This window comes from Apteryx mantelli, chromosome 2 (assembly GCF_036417845.1).
Source record: "Apteryx mantelli isolate bAptMan1 chromosome 2, bAptMan1.hap1, whole genome shotgun sequence".
Lineage (NCBI taxonomy): Eukaryota > Metazoa > Chordata > Aves > Apterygiformes > Apterygidae > Apteryx > Apteryx mantelli.
Genome location: NC_089979.1, coordinates 116,120,611 through 116,143,320, shown reverse-complemented (window position 1 = coordinate 116,143,320; position 22,710 = coordinate 116,120,611).

Here is a 22,710-nt window from a genome sequence, read left to right as displayed (position 1 = left end):
TGGCCACAAGGGCACATTGCTGCCTCATGGTTAGCTTGTTGTCCGCCAGCACTCCCAGGTCCTTCTCTGCAGAGCTGCTTTCCAGCAGGTCAACCCCCAACCTGTACTGGTGCATGAGGTTATTCCTCCCTAAATTCCTCCCTAAAGAAGCTGATTTATTGCTGTTGACCTCTTTAATTTGATTTTTCTCATTTCACCTCTTTAGTACAATGGTTCACTGTATCCTGAAAATAAAGACAAGTACAGATAAATTGCTAATCCAAGCTGTGTTTTTCACTCTTTAAGAACCTGGGTTTCTACCTAAGGTAAAATTCTAACATACTAAGCTTGGGAGAGTGAGTTTGCTTCCATTTTAGCTGTGATGTTTGAGTTGCTTATACGATAGCCTCCAAGCTGTGGGGATGGATTTGTTATGTGAACATCATGTAACACAAGTCTGCATTAGGAGATACCCCTGCAGGCTATGGTGGGCATCTTGCAGCAATACCAACTAATGTCCCTAAAGCTGGTTATCCTTTGGAGTACAGCAAAATGGCATGCAATGGTACAAAATAGTTAGTCCTGTACTTTGGGAGTTTGATGGAGCTCCGTGCAGCTCTACTGAGCTTATATTGCTTCAACTTCTGCAATCTACCCTCAGTGTGAGCGAGGAGGGATAGTGAATGGTTTGAAGTTACTCATACATATGAAACCAGGGGGTTGTGTTTGGGACTTCCTCTCTGATGATGTGAGAAGTAAAAAAATGTAGAAGACTGGGAAGAAGAAAGGGGGAAGGATAAACTATACTTAGTGAATGCATGTGTTATTTATGTTTATTCATGCATGCTAACTAGCTACTTTTATAGAGAGTCAGATGGTTCCCAGGCTTTTCTTCCATCTTGTTATTCTAGTCTTTTCTAATCTGGTTTAATTAACCCATTTGACTCTACTTTCATGATCTGCCTATTTCATGAAGCCCATTCAGTATGAAATTGGAGCTTTCAATACATATTGAGAAAGAAATTATGAAGACTTTTCTGGTCAGGATTCCTGTCAAAGGGCTGCTCTGAGGCATCTTTTCCTGCTGGAGTGTTGCTTTCTGAGATTATCAGTAGCCTATGTTTGCAAAGGAGATGTTTCATTGCTAGTGAGGATTGACTTTAGATGACTACAAGGAATATTAATGTGTAAAGTGGTATGTACACCTTCACATACTGGGATATATGTGCCAGAGTACTAGAATCCTTGTTTTACAGGAGGTGCAGCGTAGAGTCAAAGAAGTTAAATTATTTGCCCAGGTTATTTAGTGAAAGTCAGTGGCTGGGCCAGGCAGAGTCCATATTAGTTGGACTGTTCAATAATCATACCTGCAGTGTACTGGGGCTGTTGAAATTGGCCTTGGGCTTTCAGATGTGCTCCTGGCTGATGTGGCACATCCTGTAGCAGCTATGTGTTTGGTAATATCATGCTGCTGAGGGTAGCTTTGTAAGGTTAGATTTTTTGTTTGTCAGGCTGTTTATTTGCTTTTTTCAAGTCTGATGAGAGCAGCTTTGCAGACTTTGGCTGTGTTGTTATTTCCATTAGTTTTCAAGTGCTGAGTTTGTTTTTGTTAGTTTTCCTGTTTGTTTTAAAAATCTTGTTTGTTCTTGGGATTGATGTTCAAGCATGCTCTGTGCCATTTCCATGTGTCATGAAGGCACCAGGAATTTTTATCACTCTGATAAACTCAGTAGCCATCACTCTCCTCTGGCACTTGACTAACAACTATCCTTGGGCAGATTGGCTCTTGGGGGCATCTGGATCTTCACACCTTTAGGAGATGGTGTGGACTGACCATGTTAAGACAGTCCAATTTTGATGCTGTTGGGACCTCCTCCCAGTCAGTGTCATCCTCATCCCAAAAGATTGCATCCCCCCGAAGGCAGCAATCAGGCAACCAAGCCCCGCTGCCTGCACAAGACCAGCACACAGAGCGAGACTGTTGCTGTTTTCCTGCAGGAACAACAGTGCCTGGATGCTCAAGAAGGGACAGTGGCAGATACACAAGAAGGCCTTGGGGTGTTTGAGCAGCACCACTGCATGAAGGGCTAGTCTCTGTCTCCACTGGACAAAAAGTCAATGGGTAAGAGAGAGAAAGAAGAAACACCAGGACAGAACCAACGTGCAGGCTGGTGACTCTTGGACTTTCAGCCCAAGGCAGTGGGAATGTCATCATACAAGTTACCCATCTTGCAAGAGCACAGTTTTATAATTGCCTTGAATTTTGCTGGAAGTTTGGTTATAGATAATTATGCAAGGTTAAGTCATTCAGATAATTTTAACTCATGAGAAAAATGCACTTGCCTCTCTCCCTTGCCTCTTTAACAGCAACTTTGGATCCTTTGGGGCAATATACAATAAAATGTCTTGGTGATGTTGTTACTGCACTATGTCACTTCAGGGCAGAGTGTAGGTCTCTCCTCAACATGTAGGATTTCTTTAATTCCAAGTTTCCTAGACTTCTATTTCTGAAATCTAGTTGCAACATCCTGTTCATTTTGCTTGACCCAAAATTATGATATATCCTCTCTTGCTCAACACACTCTTCACACAGTTCTGTCTGGATTGTAAAAGGTGACCCACCATTCCTCCTTCAGATTAATGGATCTGCTAAGTGATCCTAGCATCAATGAAACTGGGAGTTTGGAAAGGTGTTCGAAGCTTGGCCCCGTAACAAGCTTAAGTTTACTTGGGGGTGTATGGGACAATCGACTCTGGCTGGGTTTAGTCTCTGAAGAGGATAAATCTGTGTTCCTTGAAGCTAGCTCTTGGTCAGGTACACCTTCTCCCTGAGAAGCAGTGGTGCACCGTAGTCATCCTTCCCAGATGACTGGCCCTTCCCCTGCACGTTCCTTGCCAAGTTGGTTGTCACCAGCAGCAGAGGAGGTAGCTAAGGTAACAGGCAGCAGCTCTGCCTGTGCTCCTGAGCACACAGTCCCAGGCACCTCCTCGGTAGGGCTTTCTGCTCTGCTGCTTCCCCCTGCTCTCAGGACTCCTTGTCACATCTTTTTTTTGTTTGTTTCAGCCATAACTTTTCTCCCAACTCACTGCAGCGAGAGGGTGACTGGGGGCTGCTGGGGAAGGAGGAGGTAGAGAGAGATCTTTTGGTGGGAGAATGGTGGAAGAAGGACACTGTGGGGAAGAATGAGAGAAGGAGGACTGGATCTCAGAAGAGAATGGACTGGAGAGTGGGACTCTCTTCAGTGAGGGACAGGGAAGGGGAGGGATGGGGAAAAGAGTCATTTGGAGAAGTGCTTTCTCCCACAGCCCTCCTGAAGCTCTCCCAGCCCCTGTCATCCCACTGTCCCCCCTCTCAGCTCCCATCCATAGCCCTGGTATTGCACCAAGTTTCCTAGTCTCCATCCTCACCCTGGAAATCCCCTTGAAACTACCACTTACTCCTCCCCCTCTTTGGAAATGCTCAGTCACTGTTTCTTTGTGCTGTCCTTTGGAGATCAGTACTTAATTTTGCCAGGGCTGCTCAACATCTTTGAGCCAGGTCTGGTCCTTGGCATAAGGAGCCTCATCCAGAACAGCAAAAAGCTTGGTTAGGGCCTCCCCCAGTTCTGACTGAGACCTTTCCCTGCACTTGCAGCTGAGGGAGTTTCGTGTTCACACATGATCCTGTGCATAGGTAGGTTTAGTTCTGCCTTTGCTTGCGGCATTGGTAGGGCAGTAGCCCCAAGAGCAGAATGCTCTGGCCTCTAAAATCTGGGTCACATTAACTTCCCTCACCACTTTAAGAAAGAAACTCAACACTGCAAAACTTCCTGAACATGTCTGTTCTTGAAAACACTTAAGCGACGCAGAGCATATTTGAATAACAGGTTTCTCTTCAGCATGAATGGGTGGAGATTATGAAAATATCAGCTGAGGTTAGGCAAATGTTTGTCCTCTCCCCTTTAGGAACAGGGAATGTTGTGACAGATTTTCGGAGGTGTTGAGCAAAGATGGGAAAGCTGGCTGGAGAGTTTCACCTATTCACTTTCTGGCTTCTGAATGCATATTAGAGCATGCTTTGCAGTATCCATACTGGCACAGGTAAGGCTTGTTTACTTTCCCTTATTCTTCATTAAAGCTGTATTTGTATTGTAAGCCTACGCCAGATAAGCACTGCTGGCAGAAGAGTGATGCCAAGAAGAGTATCTTTGGAGGACAAAAATCCTTTTCTGTTATTCCACTGTGTACAAATGCATCTAGTATAATGGGAGTGTGTGTCTAACACAGCGGGATACAAGTGTCTTACAAGTGGATTACTCCATGCATATGGGACAGTGCCATTTTATCAGTGGCTATATCTCAAAGCTTATATCACTGAGTGATTAAGTATACAATGTCTAACAATACCTGTATCTAAGACACTAAGCCGTGTATTTTTCTTGGTCAGTATAAAGTCAGATTAAGTTATTGATTTATCTACTGTCCTCTTTGTTTGGTCAGACATAGACAGATGATTAGCAATTGTTTAAATGACATGTTTGTTTAATTAAGGGACATGAAATTTGGTCTACAACACAAACGATTATACATACTTACAACCCTTCTCCCCCCCCCCAATCACACACACATTATGCAGTTTCTCTTATTAATACAGAAAAGCAAAATGTTTGCCATCTGTTTTTTTTTATGCCATTTGCAGATGGGGAAAATAAATGTAGGTGATAGCTAGCAGATTTTGGTGTGGTCATTAGTGTGGACAAAGCTTGAACCAAACTCTCAGTGTGTAATTTTCTATTTACTTTCAAAGGCTCTGAACTAGACCTGAAGTGACTCCTAGTTAAACCAGGAGCAATTTAGGGCAGAATCTGTCTACTTCAATATGAAAGTAAGATCAGTTGAAACTTTGTCCTGAAGGCAGGAGGAGGAGACTAATTATGGTAAAACACTTCTCAGAGCAGTTCTGACAAACATGTCATGTCTCCCATCTGAAATGTTCTCTTTGTATCTGAGATAGGGGATCAGTCTCATTTGACTTCTTTCCTCATATGCTGACACATACCATGCATGCTAGCTTCTGCTTGAAGTCAGCCAGGCTACTTGTGAACTAACCTATAGGTATCAGAATCTGCTCCAAAATTTAGTGTAGAAAAATCAGGTGTGAGTGGATGCAAGCAAGCAGAATCAGAGTTTGCTTTTTCATGTTGGGACATCACCAAGACATGAGTGAAATGCATTCTTATCATATAGTCAGTACTGTTTTTTTGAATTGTTATCGTAAAATAAGAAGGCTAAGTCATACATAAGGGTGGGGTAGGGATATAAAGGTTGGTAAGAACGAGATTCCACTTTGAACTATATTATTATAAATAGCAACAAATGTAAAAATAGTTTGCACTGAAACTATACTTTGAGAAGGACTCTAAGAATGACATTGCAAGGGCCAATGCGCTTATTATTGCTGTATCCTTTATGACATAAAGATCTCATTTTTTATCAAGAAGAAAAAAAGCATTTTTCTAAATTCCAGTTCTGCAAATTTTGCCTGGTCCATAAGAGTCAGGGTGAGTTACTTCTGGTTCTGACAATGCTGGAAATAAAAATAGAAGGCCATTTATTTCTGAGATATCTGTCTGCAACTCCTTTGAAAGCAATGGAAATAACAGGATAACAACCATTTATGGATTCAGCATTACCATATAGAATTTGCAGTTGTGCTGATTGAGAAGGAAGGGAATACCACTTCTTCCATCCCTGTTGTGGTTAGGTGAGATTAATAGAATTAAAACAGCAACATGTTTTTTACTAAAATAAACAGAGAGGACTGAATGCACAGAGGAAATGGATCTATTGAGCCCAAAGCTGTTTTCAGACATTTAAGAAAAAAGCTTTTTTTAATGTATTATGCACTCTGAGTAACTTCTTAATTCAACAAACTTACCATCCAGCCAGCCTCACTGCATTTTTACTAGCTGGTGCATTAATGCTTAAGGAAATGCTGAGAGAACTGTTTCCTAATCAATTTTGTTGCAGAGGAAGGAAAGGATCCTATGGGGCAGGAGGCTGGGTCTAAAAGTAAACAAAATACTAAGATCAGTTTTCAAGGGCTACATATGATCAGGGTTTACATTATTTTCAGGTCACACTTAAGTAATTTTGCCTCAGCCTGACATGGTAGGCTGGCCTCAGTGTTTTCTGCACTTTCGTGTCACAGCTGTAGGGTGTATATGGAAAAGCCCGGGCACCGGTCCATTGATTGGGCCTATGTGATGAAGTGGCACTGCTCTGCCCTGCTTCAGGGGGAGAGTGAGGACTTGGGAGCCCTGGAGAGCTGGCGGAGACACGCGGAGGGAGCCACTGGACCAGGTATTTGCTCCCATTTCAAGTCCCCCCTGCATCCCTCTTCCCTTTCAACCTGCCTCAGGGCCCTTGGAGGGAGGAGGAGGAAGAAAGAGTAGAGCCATGGCTGTATTTCAATGTCGCATGCTCCAAAAGGGTGGGAAAAGACTGATGTGCATGAGTGTAATCTTTAATGGTGCTTAGTCAGGCACCGCAAGGCTGGAGAATTATTTCTGTGTTTAATACCTGCCTGCTTCCCTTTCCTTCTCCCCAACACCACATTTACTGAAGGGTCCGGCAGATTCTTTCCCTTTGGTGTACAGTCAGCATTAGGGCTACTGGAGATGCCCAAAATAATTTTCAGGGTACATGAAGCTCTTGGTCTGGCAGTTATGCTGTGCACCTCTTTGGCACTGTTCTCAGGGCCACATAGTACTGTGCTACTTCGGGGTTTAAATGAGAATTTAAGTAGGTATGTTGAAGTGTGCCAACAAGGGCCCAGTCTAAAGCAAGAGGTTTCTTTGAGAAATCCTTTCGCAAAGCTTCCTGTTCTCTTCTCACAGTGTTTGCTTGCAGATGCAACAGCAGTGGATGTGAGCTCTCTGCGAGCATGGTTTTAGAAAACATATTCAGGTGTAGGCATGGTGCCAGCTGCTTGTTTTAGAAGAAAGGGAGGAGGCAAACACATCTGGGGCTGATTTTTCTCTCATGCACAGAAACCAACAGGGAACAACTCCACTGAAGTGAGTGGGATTATATTGGTGTAAAACTGTTATTTTGTGGATCCTTTTGTGGGCAACTGAAGGGTTGGTGGCCCCGTGACCACGGAGAACACCAGGTGATGTAAGGAGAGATGGAGACCTGGCCGTGCCCCCATTGCCAGAGGAAAGCTACTTACGTGGTGTGGGCCATCCCGTCGGCAGCCGTGGACCACTCGCCTGAACTGGTGAGTCAAGAAGAGTATCCTGGGACAACACAGCTGTGCACTGGCCCAGTCAGAGATACGCCTGGATGCTCCCATCCAGGACTAAGGGATGAAACAGTCATTTTGCCAAATGTCTGATCTAGCATTCTAGTTAATCTGTGCCTAAGATCCTTTGGAAAGAAAGTGCTCAGTTCATTGATGTGGACTAACTACTTGGGATCCAGTTCTTTTTCAAATCAAACCAATGTCAATTAGGCCACTTCTATCCATAGAAACAGAGTCATATTGTTCGTATTCAATGTCAGTTGAAATAAAAATGATGTGTGACTATATATCTGGCAGGGCTTAAAGCAGTAAAAAAGAATTACTGACAATCTAGCAATCTAATAGACAATCATCTGCAATTTGTTTTGGGGAAACAAGACAATTTTCCTCTTTGCTATTAACTGTACTGAACTGGTTCCCACTAGGTCTGTTTGGGGGACTGTTCATTTTGCTCATTTAACTGGATTTTGTATAAAATTAAGGTACTTTATATAGTACTTCTGCAGAATGAAGAGGACACTCAGTGAGATAAAAACTGTTGTATAAAAGCCCAGCAATTATATGACTTAGCCACTTTCTATTCCATTCCAGTATTTGTGGAAATCACTTATTCCAGATTACCGACATACTGATTCAGTTCTTGTATCACATGGGAAAAAGCTGGAAGCTGAAATGATTTCTGTAACTATTTGTTAACTATTTAACACTAGATAGCACAAGAAATGTCATTTGTTCTATAGATGTGCGTGATTCTGCCTCTTTCTTCCCAATCTGAAAAGTGACATCTCTTACCCTTGTTTTCTTAGTACCAAGTGCAGGCCAAAAGCTGTGGTTATTTTACTTGTGAGCATTCACGTGGAAGATCCAGGGACACTCTGTGGCCAGAATATCAAGTTCAGTGTCCTTCATTGCTTGTGGTTGTTTGCAATGCAAATGGGAGGTTTTGTCTCACATAGTACCATATCCATGGTAACCAAACGAAGACAAGTTTGCATTACTTCCTTAGTGAAGAGTAAACCTCCCCCTGGTGCTTGTGCCAAAGAGGCATACAGAGTTAAAGGGACAGCAATATATTTCTTGGAAATGGAAGCAAAGAAAGTTATTTCTGGATTTTTTTTGTCTCAGTTATCGCTGCCCTTACTCTTTCACCCTCTTTTTCTCATCCTGTGATTTTCTAGAGTCCCCATTGTCAAAAACTAGGCTAGTCATTATTGCTATTTCCCTTTGCCTAGAGGGCAAGCAAACAATCATCCATCCAAACTGTCAACTTAAACACCACTTCTTGGCAAACAGCCTTTCCTTGCCCTTCCTGGTATCTTAAAAAAAAAAAAAAAAGAAAAAAAAAAGAAATGGGGGTGGAAAGCCAACCCAGGAACACCAGTTCTTGTCCTTCAGTTTTTCAGACTTTGGGTCTGTGGCAGAGCAGAGACACAGAAGCATTAGCCTGCAACTATTCTATTATAGTAACAGCTGGATCGAGCCATACAGGTTGGAGTTTATCATTTTTTTTTCATTGTATTGGTTAAAAACTAAAAAAGCCTTATTTTTCCTCTTCTGAACTGTAAGATATATGTGTGTGAAGGGTTTTTTTATTATTATTTTTACGTTTCTGATTTAAATTCCAGTTAAAAGAGCTTTGATTTAAAGAGCTTTGATTTTTTTTGCCTCATAGACTGTTTCTTTTGACCAACCAAGAAACGTTTCTTTAGCAAAGGGGCCAAACTCAAACTGAGCCTATTGCAAAATGGTTGTTATTGTTACTGTTATCACTGTTGATATTTCGTTGCCTTGCCTGGGACTACCATGCAGTGAATTTACATGCTTTTCCTTATGTGTCTAGGAGGCTTAAAGCACAACTATTTCTCTCCCCCTTCTGCACAGTTTTATGTTGTGTTTCAAAGAGAAACATTTTTGACTGCTGTTAGTTATCATTATCTGTTATGTTTCTTCTCCATTAAGAGTGAAATCACATTGTGATTAAAATGCAGCATGATGATACAATCAGCTTCCAATGCAGTTATTCCCAAAGAGCAACACTGATCGTCTCAACTTGCACTAGGACTTCTGCGCTGAAAAGAGCAGAGCAAGTTGAAATTGTGGCCTCTGAGCAGGAATTTTACCAAAGGCTTCACACACATAGAAATGTGCCCAAATTTATGTTTACCCACCTAAGAGAAAATGTGTTGATGTGTTATTCTAGCTTTCTCTTCCTGGTGCACTTCCAAAAAAGTTTCATTCCACTGGAATGGTATCTTACTTGTCATTTCACTGGAAGGTATCTTACTTGCGAGTTTTCATATGGAAGTCCCAGAGGTACTCTGAATATCGGGTTGAGTGTCCCTCATTCACTTCAATGCAAATGGGGGGTATTTTGAAGAAATCAGATAAATCCTATAAATAAATCCTATGGCAGCTAGGATTTCAGTGGACTTAACTACTCACAAGTTGATGGACAGGGAAGGGGGACTTCATTTAGCTGCCCAAAGTAGGATGCTAAAGTTAAACACTGAAAAGATTTATTTCATCAATTTGCTTCTGAGGGAGACACAGAAAATGGGAGTCCTGTCAGACTTTTAGACCTCATTGTTGGAAATTTAGGGGGTTGAACCTTGCAATCTTATTTCTGTTGAATTTGACAGAGAGACTTTTCCACTTAACAGGTCCATTTTAGGACTGTCTTTTGCACTAGACAATGAGGAGCCTAGCACAAATTCCCAGATGAAGCAAGGGAGAGTCCAAACAGCTACTTACTTACTTACTTTACTTACTTCCTACTTACTCTCCTCAAAGTTACACTCTTCAAGCAGTGGTTTGTCTCCAGAAATGGTAATTGAACAGAGTGAATGCTAGAGACCAGAAATTATAGCTGTTTCTGCCTGAGGGCACCACATTAACTGTATCTTTCTTCTTGTTAACTGGACAAGAGATGGGTAGACAAATGACAGATCCCGGATGGAGCTGACTACTAATGTATAAAAAGCAGCTGACCTAGAATGCCAGACATGACTGTATCACATAAATGACTTTGCCATAATAGTAAGGTTATTCTTTGTAGTTTTCCTCCTGTCCTTTTCTTTTTTTGATGCTTATCTAAAAGCAGTGTTTGATTCAGAAACTGTTTATACTAATTCACAGTCAATAACAGAGAGACTTTTCATCCAAGTATACATGTCTGAAAAAAGTATTAGCTTTTTTCTATTCATTTTGTCTTACAAGAGTGCACTTAGTGTTCTGCCGCCATGCCTAAACAGTCCAGATACTAAATATGTTCAAATACTTTCCTGAATGGAAATGGAATGTGCCAGGCATTTAAAGGCCTTCTTAACGCAAAATATATGATATTTGCTGCTACCTCCTAATTCATATCTTCATAATTACAAGTTTAGTTACATATTTCTCAATATTGAAGTTCACCATAGGATGTCTGTTTAAGCATTGGTGTGCCTGAATATGGAGATGTTTGCATTGATAAATGTTTAAAGAAACTGGATAAATATTAACCAAGTGTGATTGAAAAATCACTTGACAAATGGGAAGAAAAGAGTAATTATTAATAGCACTATCCAGTAGGTATCATACAGTGTGAGGAATACGGTGTAAAGCTGATGAAGTTCAAGATCCTGTTTCAGTGAAACAATAACACTTTACTGTAGTTGGTGGCAAGAATGGTTCTGTTAAATGCTGGCAACTGAAGTGAGACAAATCTGTCTGGGAACCTGCCATAAACTGTTTATATGTTTTTCAATTTTTAGAAACTTTTTATTTCTTGCATTCCGTACTTAAGAGCTGGTATCAATTGTTTGCTGATGCAGATTCCTCAATTTCTACTTGAAACTTCCTTGAAGGGGAGGGAGAGGGGAAAAAAAAAAAAGAGATTTCCAAGATGTTCTCAGTGTGTTATCAAATGAACAAAACACACAGAACATGGAAACCAGCCAGTCATTCATTCCATCGACAGATTTGCAGAGCTAAATTTGCTTCTGGAGAGCAGTTAGAAATTAAAACACACAGATGATGAGTGGTGCTGGCACCCAAACTGTGATCAAGAGGACACTCTTGTCTGAAAAGATGTACCCTATCAGATTAATCATTATGTTTTAATTAATTTGAAATCAAAAGGATGTCTTCTGCTGTCTATGCACAGGAAATTAATGGTGATAACACTAATTAAATATAATGGAAGTTACCTCTGTACTTCCCACATCTGGGGCCAAACTCTTTATTGCCCTTCATGTTGTGTCATTTACAGTTCAATCCCATTGCAGTGTCTTACCCTCATTGTGTCCCCTGTAAACGGCTGTGCAAGTCATCAGACAGTGGAGAATCAGACCAATGGACTACTCAGCTGGGAAATGAGCTAATTTCAGCTAAACTAGCTCTAAACTTTGACCTCTAACCCTGAGAAGGTGTGTCACTGCATCTCCCCTTCTGTATGTCATCCTAAGATGAAAAAGTAGTCCTTAAGCCTCACTCTTCCCTTTTAGTCGCCAAAAAGCACTTACTCCTTTTCTTTGACCTATTTCTGCTTTCCCCACATTTCTCCTGGCAACTTCTCTGATACATGTGAGGCTCCATTTCCTTGCAGGGGGGCTCTTCTGTGGCTCCCTGCACCCTCAGTTAAGAAAAACTAGTGCCCAATGGATGGTTAGGGATTTTCAGTTTTCCACGTTGTGCACTGATCAAGCAATGCACTCCTGGGACTGAGAGGGGAAGGGGATATATGAGCACTTTACTCTGGACTCTACTTTCTTTTTTTTTTTTTCTTAGTTGCCTTGACCCCAAATAACACCAGATGGCTCTCACTGTGGGGGCAATGCTCAATTCTTTTCTTTGACCAAGTGTAGTGACAGGACCTGTACATCAGGTATGAGGCTGGATTTGTGCATAGGTTTCCTTTTCTCTGTCCTCCCTGCTCCCTCTTCCTTCAGCTCAGTATTTCCTCACCATTCTTGTGTAATTGAAATAGTCTGACTGAAAGGATTTTGAGGAGTCTCAGCAAGTAGACTAGACTTTCTCCACGAAAGGTCTGAAAGATTTGAGTAACACAGTTCATGCTGTACATCCCAGCCTCTGCACAAAGGAGGTTTTGCTTGCTCGTTCTTTCAGTCTTCTATTCAAGACTTTTCATTAGCCTCTGAGTCTCCTTAAAGATAGTAATAAAAAAGAAATCAGTGGGTGTAAAAATTCTGTTACCCAACGACAGATGGCTAACCACAACTAAAAATCTGAGCGATTTCAAAGGCTGTTGAGTATCCTGGTTTATTTGTCCTGAGAATATTTACAAAAGGGGCAGCAAAGCAATTTTTTCCCACCCTGATCATTGGCAATTATCTTTATATAATCTTTTCTCTTTGCTGTCATTTCTGGGCTGTTTTATGTGACTACAGCAGATGTAGACATTGCTAGACATTTAGGTTTTCAAGGCAGGAGCATCACAAACCACTTCTCTGTTAGTACAATCCACCTTGATAGATGGTTTCCTTGCTCAGGAAGTAGTGGCAGTGTCCCAAGGGAAGAAGATAAAGTGCCTCAGCAAAACAATATGGAAGCCGTTCCCCAGCTGCTGCTGAGCTGTGCCTTCCTTGAACCAACACTGTCCGCACCAGACAAATAGCCTGCTGAATTTGTTAAATAAAACAGAGCACTTAATCAGTGTTCCTTTTCCCCACCATGTCCAATGATAAAGAACCACTTAAGAGCTGCCCTTGTGGGGCTTAATCCATAAAGTCTTTGACGCAGCCTGGCTTATGTCTGTCATCACATGCACCCCTTACTCCCCACTTCAGAAAAGATCCAGTCTAGTTGTAAATGTGATTAATAACTACCCTGATGGCTGTCAGAATATTACATTACAGTTTTGCTGGAGCAATTTGCACAGTCTGACAGGTAGCACCTGGAAAGCTATGTCAATGACATCATACCAAGCTCACTTTTGTTTGCAAACTGATCTGAAAATGTGGGAAGACTTTAACTCCTGAAAGATAGGGGACTTGATACCAAGCAAGATGCCCCAGCACTAGCAGTTGCAGAGGATTTAAAATTTCCTATTACAATAGCACTGAAGAGATCAGAATGGGTACCTGTTATTGCACTGATCAGGGAACAAGTTCCTACTCAACAAGAGTCTTACAATTCAAATGGTACACCTGGAGAGAGGCTTTATTCTTATACTTGTATTACACACAGGAAACTGAGGCGCAAGAGGAAGAGGAGACTTGCCCATTAAAGAAAGAACCCATGTCTCCACTGTAGCAGCCCCATGACTTAGCCATAAAAAATAGCCTGCCCCCATATGATCTGCCACAGAGCTCTCTATTGCCCAATACACACTAAAACTGCTGCTACGTATTTGCGATAAGTAAGAGAGGGAGGTGTTTCTGTTTAGTTTTCAGACTTGCTTTGTGAGATGGCATCAGGCTGCCAACAGATTGACCATAGCTTTGAAAAGGCCAAGAGAGGGTTTGTGTTGTCCAGTAGAGCACCATGGACTTGCCCAGATGAAGATTCTCCACTGTCCAATGTGGTAGACAACCCTTTTCCTACGCCACAGCTTGGTAAGACTGGAAAAAGGATTCTGGGGATTCTCCACAGCCCATGGTGACTGAGGGCAATGTCTTTTTTTTTTTTCTTTGTACTAGCACACTTGTACTGGTGACTGATTTGTCATTCACGCTTTGTTCTTAGTCATTAACTCCGTTTTTATTTTTATTTTCAATTTTTTGTTCTTGTCCAATGAATTCAATGGATCTGTGCACTTGTTTGTATTTGCTATTCAAATGTTAAATATGCACAAATCCATTATTTCCCCAGGCTAGTTAATCAGTGCAGGTACTTAAACTGATATTCAATGTAATGCTTGCAGTTGTGGTTTGCCTCCTTCCTCTTTAATGGATGAGGGGAAAAAAATCACCAAATATTTTGCATAATTTGATTTTGTTGTCATCAGCACTTCATCTGTGTTCAAATATTCTTGCTTCCATTTGGGTGAATGTATTACTTGTCAGAGGATGTTATCTAACAACCAGGATCCTTCTCACTAGCCTTCTCAAAGCCAAGCCTTTAGTCCAAGCCACCTGCTAGGCTGCTGCTTTGGGTAGTTAAGAAAAGAAGCTCCAAACAACTCTTTGTCTCTTCCTCCTGACATAGTTGAACTGCCTTGGATGTGCCTGACTGTCTCTCTCTGTATTGACCATAAAAGGAACTTAAAAGACTGGTTTCGAGAAGTCATACTGGGTTACACATACCCAGGGAATACCCTTCAGGGAACTCTTAATCCTAATCTTCAGTGCACCAATAATTAGCTTTCAGGGTTACAGCTAGGCAGAGACTGACAGTCTTAAAATGACTTTGTTGCTTTGTAGCATGACAAAAAGCAGACTAACCTTTCAAATCCATATATACTGTATTCTAAATGTCAAAATTAGATTTCTAAAGACTCGAGAGTAAAGACTTCAGATTGCTGCAGTCTTTCCATGTCTTTTCACTGTGTTAATGAGACTTGAACCATTGAATCCAGAAAGCAATAATGTGACAGAAATGTCTCCCACTTGATGTCCTACTGAGCCGTATTACAGACTTGCACTTGCCTACTCCGTCACAGAGAGCAAGGCAGTTCCTTAAACTGATGTTTTGAGTGGCTTCAGTTGAACCTAAAGGAAAAGAGGCATGCTTGCAGCATTTTTCAGCAATGAACTGAGTACTTCTGAGCCATCTTTGCTTGCCTTCTGCTTGAAGAACTGAACTGGGTAGCAGGAGACCTGGGATCCCTTCCTGGCTCTGCTGCGGGCTGCCTGTGTGGCCGTGGGCAAATGAGGTTAATCTTTTGTACTGTAGCTCCCCTTCTCTGTAAAAAGGAGGCAATAATCCTTCCTCTGCGCTACAGCAGTCTGTCTCCCCCATTTACAACTATGGCAGGGACAGTTCCTCAGGATACATTTATATAGGATCCGAATAGATAGTTTTCCATTTTCATTGGGACTACTAGACACTATCAAAATATGGACAATTGACAGATAATAGTGACAAATGAATAAATCATCATTTTTGTTTGCTTTCTAAATTTGGTTAGAAAAAACACCAAGCTACTAAATGAAATCACTAGACATCTCTCCCAATATTTTCCATGCATTCCAGGATTCACCAAAAATGCGGCAATACAATAAGGTGGTTAATTGTTATAAACTGATCTGACAATACTTTAGCTAATGGTTCTATTTTTATTTTTATTTTTAGAAGACTCTAAAGAAGAAAATATTCACCACTGGTTGAATTCTTGTGTTTTGTAAGTTTTGGTCTTGTTATTCCATAATTATTTTGTTGCCTGATCCTATTATTCCTACCAAGAATAAATCTAACTTGGAATTTTCTCTTAGAATAAACTTGTAATAGAAAATAAAATGTTTGAAATACTGAAATTTCCTGTAGGAAAATTGTGACCCCTGAAAATTCAGAACAAAATATTTGGCTTTGGCTGGCTTCAGGCAAAGCATGAACATTTTATTTTGTTAATCTACATCAAAACACTCTGTTTCACAACTATTCAGCATTAACTGACATATCTTGCTTATGATCCAATGTCTCATGAGAAATGTATTTCAGTGCTGTGTTCAATTCCAGTGGGTTCTTTGAAGGATAACATTTCCCATCGTGTGTCTGGATAGCTTTTTGATCAAACTGTGCTACGCCCTGAGAATTTCACAATGCTGGATGCCTCGAGGGAGACATAGCCTGCCCCACTGCATGACTTATGGTGGAAACTTGTTACATATACCTACAGCTCCATGAGGCAATGTGTTACCATAGGGAAATGTAGTTTAACCTTGAACTTACTCAAAAAATTTTCAAATGTTTGTCCCTCTTTGGGATGAAAGTAAATGTTGAAAGACTGGTATTTCCCATGAACTGTTCAGTATGAGTCCATGGACTCACTGCTTAAACAAATTCAACCGAAGTTGTCTTGTTTAAAGGTGGGGTTATACCAGAGAAGCAAATAAAAGATTCAGCCTCAGGAATGTTTTGGAGGTATGGCAAGATGTATAAAAATAGCAGTAACCTTATGTAACAGTTGTAGCAGCATTTTCCAGTGCCGGGGTAAGGCCAAGTCAGCCAAACTTATGCATTGCAGGGCTGGTTACTATTACTGGTGCCACTGACAATTACCACGTCACCATGCAAACAGAGGTCAGCTGGGAGCTATAATACAGCTATAATACAGCTGCCTCTCACTCCTGCCCCTGGATAAGCTGGTTTAATTAGATTCTTAGTAAAATTGAAGGTCACAAGTGACAGACTTTACTCGTGCGAAATGGTAAAAATTTGTGGTCTTTGCCTTAAGCACAAATGCAAGATTTGAGTCTCAACATTTAGCCGAAGCCAGTGGATATTAAGGAGAAAGTAAACAGTGTTCACAGGCAAAAAAGAAGATGTGCCTATGGCTCTGTTTCTTCTGCCAGCAATCCCCATCACAGCTCATCTCTGCAATGAGTGCCCAGGGCTGTGCCTGCCCGTCAGGTTGCCTCTGTGGCCCTGCCTCTTCACAGGAGAGAGCAGCCATTCTTTTTTGGAGGATTTAATTTCTTTGTTTTTGTTAATGGTTTTTATTTTACTGTCTATCTATAAGTGGAGATAAGCAACAAGGTCAAGAGCAGGCAGGTAAGACAGAACATCATTTGTGGTTTCTAGTAAGGACTGTTTAACTACAAAATACCAAACTCCACAGACCTCTGAGGGGACCTTTGGGAAAAGCTGATATTCATGAGTAAGCTCTGTATTTTTTCCTCCATTTGGAGGAATGAGAAGATCCTCAAGTGAGGTCTTCATCAGACAAGTCTTAGGCTCACCTTCTCCACTGGCATAATTCAATTTTCATCTGTAGAGCACTGGAGTTTTCTAGTCCAGGTTTGCACACTGGCCTAGAAGTTAGAGTATAAGAGTTTCATTTGTGCCTGAGTTCAGTGCATAACTTCTTGCTCATCCTCACCTACTTTCCTGATTTGCTGATTGTAGTGAATTCAGAGTTTTGGGTTTTTTTTAAGAATGGGGCTAGAAGCCCAAATCATCTCTCAGTCCTTTATATATTCCTCAAAATTTCCATATTCTCAGTACTTTTGGAAGCCCAAGATATTATTTAACAGTTCTTCCGTTTTCTACACTTTGTGTTTATTGGGTTTTTGTTCACAAGTAAGTAATGCAGTTCAAGAACATGCGATTTAATCTTTTCTTCTATTAATAGGAGATTACTGATGCTAAAATGCTTTATCTTCCCTCAAGTATCAGAGGCAAGATTTTGCCTTGCAAAATATATTATTCATAAGCAAAGATGTACTTAGATGTGCAGTAAACAGAGCACCAATTAGCACCACAGTTGGTTTACAAAGTATTTTTTGTTTGTTTGTTTGTTTGTTTGTTTTCATAAGGTTTTCTGACAGATTTCTAAAGGGCATTATTTCCCCCAAAGTATCTTCCAGTTTAGTAATGAGATGCAGTGTTTCTTGTGTCAGGAACAAAATACTTACACTGATCAGGAAATGTAAATACCATACCCTCCCCTTTACTATTTCTGTGACCTCTTAAATATGGAGGAAAAAAACTCTAATATTTCAAAATGTCAAGCTCTTTAATGAGGAACTTTCCATGAGCCTTCTTATAAACGGAAGAAGCGGAGACTCTAACTATGAATGAAATGGCCCATCTTGCAGTACCTGCAAATGCAAAGGTTGTGCAAGCCATGAGGTGGCACAGATTAACGAGCAGTTTACTGTTGCTTAACAATTTGGACAGCTTAGCCTTGATAACTGTATATTTGCAACAACAAATACAAGATAATTCAGCTTACTTTAGCCTACAATAAAAGCGACTTAAGGCGTCATACCCTGTGTTTGTCTAGACTGAGTGTATAGCCACAAACAGCTATGTCTTACCTGACATGTGGTAGAATATTCAGTCCTACCAATTTGTCCATAAGTCTAACCCCTTGAATTTTTGGTGAACGGTTACTTTCTATGCTGCCTCCAAACACGAAGTTCCTCCTTATCAAATTATTTACTCAACACCCCGACCAATGTTTCACAGTGCTTGGCGGCATTTGTATTCACTTCAGTCCTGATAACACAAGATACTGAGGAAATCACAACAGCAGTAAGTTTGTGATTGTGGGCTATTGTGTGGGTTATCACAGGGAAGAGTACCTAAATGCTGCTAGGGAAAAATTCTAATAATTCACACTTTTAGATCTTATTTTTGACATTCTCAAGCATTTTTATAGTGAATCTCCAGCTTTTGCTGGCACATGCCTAAGAATCGGTGGACAACAAGTAGCTGATTCTTATTCAAATTATACTTAGTTTGCTGTTAGAAAGTCTGATTTATGTTGCCACAGAAAATTACAGGATATCAGTAGCCTCTATGTTCTCAGTTTGGCTGGATATCCTTGTACTGAGTAAGCCAGAAGGAACTTACGTTGGAATTTACAATTAGAAGAATGATCCAATAGAGAACATGAGAAGATGTTTTATCCTTCCATATTGACACAATTTTGTTAAATAGAAAAGAAAACTTGAAAAACTATAAAAAATGCATCTTGTGGTATACAGAAAAATATCTGCTATTGCCCCTAGGCAAATGCTGCCCCAGCATTTGAAGGATAAAAAATGTGTCATATCAGTGACAGGAGGGGAAGTGATAACTACAGGCACTACATACTTGTGTCTCACTTATTCTCAGTGTAAGCAAGTTCATGAAATGGTGAAAAAGGGCACCTCACAGCTTGTAGCTATAGCACACTCAGATTCCAGTAGAGTGTTAGCAATTCTTGGACAAATATTTTCTCCTCCAGAAACACTTGCAGCTGACCTGGAACTGTTTTGCTCCTCTCAAACACATTAATCAACAGCAAAATATTCACCAATTTCAGTGGATTACCTCTGAAAAACTATTCTACACAGGAAAGTTTTACCAACATGTACTGGAATGAGAATTTAAAATAATATATGTTAACTGGATGGAAACTGTTACTCAAAAACCAGAGATGAAAAAGTGTTTTCATCTTATTGGCTGCATGCGCATCTTCCGCTTGCAATAGACAGTGGAACCCACTTCATAGCGTTTACTCATAAATAAAAGGGGCTTAGACAGTACCTGGGAAAACAGACCCTGTGCCTTGCCGGAACGCCCGGAAGAAGCGGCAGGTGATTGTTGTGGGGGACTCCCTGCCGCAGGGGACGGAGGCATCTATCTGCCGACCTGACCTCATGTCTAGAGAGGTTTGTGGCCTGCCAGGGACTCGTGTGAGAGATGTCATGGAAAGACTGCCAAGGTTTGTCCATGCTTCGGACTATTACCCACTGCTGCTCTTCCATGTGGGCGCCAATGACACCAAGGGCAAACTGGAGACCATCAAGCAGGATTTCAGAGCTCTGGGGATGGTGGTCAAGGGCCTGGGAGCCTGGGTCATCTTCTCCTCAATCCTGCCAGTGAGGGGAATGGATGAGAGGAGGAGGAGACGGATTTCCCAAGTTAATGACTGGCTGCGCCGCGGGTGTTGGCAACAGGGTTTTGGTTTCTATGACCATGGGACCCTGTTTGAAGATTGACAACTGATGGCGAGAGATGGGATCCACCTCAGGAGACAGGGCACTCAGGTATTTGCCAACAGGTTGGCCAACCTGGTAAGGAGGGCTTTAAACTAGGAAAGATGGGGGAAGGGGAGAGTTATAGTGCCAGGGTAGTTGGCAAAACACGGCTCAAGTCAGGATGCCTCCAGCAGGTGAACGCAGCCGGGGAAGCGTGCATGGGATGTGGCTATGGAGGATCCTCTTTTACCCCTCCTGGGAAACCTGCATGCTTGATCACCTCTCTGAAATGCCTGTACACCAATGCACGCAGCTTGGGGAACAAACAGGAAGAACTAGAGCTCTGTGTGCGGTCGCAGGGCCATGATCTCATTGCCATTACAGAGACATGGTGGGATAGCTCGCATGACTGGAGTGCCGTCATGGATGGCTACGTGCTTTTTAGGAAAGACAGGTCAGGAAAGCGAGGTGGTGGAGTTGCTCTTTATGTGAGAGAGCAACTGGAATGTATTGAGCTGTGCCTAGGGGTGGGTGAAGAGCGAGTCGAGAGCTTATGGGTAAGGATTAAAGGGCAGGCTAGCATGGGTGACACTGTTGTGGGTGTTTACTACAGGCCACCTGGTCAGGAAGAGGAAGTCGATGAGGCCTTCTACAGGCAGCTGGAAGTAGCCTCACGATCCCAGGCCCTGGTTCTCATGGGGGACTTCAACCACCCTGGTATCTGCTGGAAAGACAACACAGCTAGGCTCAAACAGTCCCGGAGGTTCCTGCAGAGCATTGGTGACAACTTCTTGACACAGGTGGTGGAGGAGCCAACAAGGAGAGGTGTGCTGCTGGACCTCGTACTAACAAACAAAGAAGGACTGGTTGGAGAGGTGAAGGTTGAGGACAGCCTTGGCTGCAGTGACCATGAGATGGTGGAGTTCAGGATCCTGTGAGGAGAAAGCAGGGCACTAAGTAGGATTGCAACCCTGGACTTCAGGAGAGCAAACTTTGGCCTCTTCAGGGACCTACTCGGAGGAATCCCATGGGTTAGGGCCCTAGAAGGAAGGGGCATTCAAGAGAGCTGGTTAATAATCAAGGATCACTTTCTCCAAGCTCAAGAGTGGTGCATCCCTATGAGTAGGAAGTCAAACAAAGGGGGCAGGAGATCTGTGTGGATGAGCAGGGAGCTCCTGGCAAAACTCAACCAGAAGAAGGAAGTATACAGAAAGTGGAAAAGGGGACAGGCCACTTGGGAGGAATATAGGAACATTGTCAGAGTATGCAGGGATGTGAGGAGGAAGGCTACGGCCTGTTTGGAATTAAATCTGGCAAGAGATGTCAAGGACAACAAGAAGGGCTTCTTCAAATACATCAGTAGCAAAAGGAAGACTAGGGAAAATGTGGGCCCTTTGCTGAATGGGGTGGGTGCCCTGGTGACGAAGAATGCAGAGAAGGCAGAGTTACTGAATGCCTTCTTTGCTTCAGTCTTTACTGCTCAGGCCAGCCCTCAGGAACCCCAGACCCTGGAGACAGGAGAGAAAGTCTGGAGAAAGGAAGTCTTTCCCTTGGTTGAGGATGATTGAGTTAGAGATCATTTAGGCAAACCTGACACCCAGAAATCCATGGACCCTGATGGGATGCACCCACGAGTGCTGAAGGAGCTGGCAGATGTTATTGCTGGGCCACTCTCCATCATCTTTGAAAGGTCATGGAGAACAGGAGAGGTGCCTGAGGACTGGAAGAAAGCCAATGTCGCTCCAGTCTTCAAAAAGGGCAAGAAGGAGGACCCAGGAAACTACAGGCCAGTCAGCCTCACCGCCATCCCTGGAAAGGTGATGGAGCAGCTCATCCTGGAGGCCATCTCCAAGCATGTGGAGGACAAGAAGGTGATCAGGAGTAGTCAGCATGGCTTCACCAAGGGGAAATCATGCTTAACCAATCTGATAGCCTTCTCTGATGGAATGACTGGCTGGGTAGATGAGGGGAGAGCAGTGGATGTTGTCTACCTTGACTTCAGCAAGGCTTTTGACACTGTCTCCCATAACATCCTCATAGACAAGCTCAGGAAGTGTGGGCTAGATGAGCGGACAGTGAGGTGGACTGAGAACTGGCTGAATGGCAGAGCTCAGAGGGTTGTGATCAGCGGCGCAGAATCTAGTTGGAGGCCTGTAGCTAGCGGTGTCCCCCAGGGGTCAGTCCTGGGTCCAGTCTTGTTCAACTTCTTCATCAATGACCTGGATGAAGGGACAGAGTGCACCCTCAGCAAGTTTGCTGATGATACAAAACTGGGAGGAGTGGCGGATACACCAGAGGGCTGTGCTGCCATTCAGAGAGACTTGGACAGGCTGGAGAGGTGGGCAGAGAGGAACCTCATGAAGTTCAACAAAGGCAAGTGCAGGGTCCTGCACCTGGGGAAGAATAACCCCCTGCACCAGGACAGGTTGGGGGTTGACCTGCTGGAAAGCAGCTCTGCGGAGAAGGACCTGGGAGTGCTGGCGGACAACAAGCTAACCATGAGGCAGCAATGTGCCCTTGTGGCCAAGAAGGCCAATGGTATCCTGGGGTGCATCAGGAAGAGTGTTGCCAGCAGGTCGAGGGAGGTGATCCTGCCCCTCTACTCAGCCCTGGTGAGGCCACATCTGGAGTACTGCGTCCAGTTCTGGGCTCCCGAGTACAAGAGGGATGTGGCACTACTGGAGCAAGTCCAGCGAAGGGCTACAAAGATGGTTAGGGGGCTGGAGCATCTCTCTTATGAGGAAAGGCTGAGCGAGCTGGGCCTGTTTAGCTTGGAGAAGAGAAGGCTGAGAGGAGATCTTACCAATGTGTACAAGTATCTGAAGGGAAGGTGTCAAGAGGATGGGGCCAGACTCTTTTCAGTGGTGCCCAGCAACA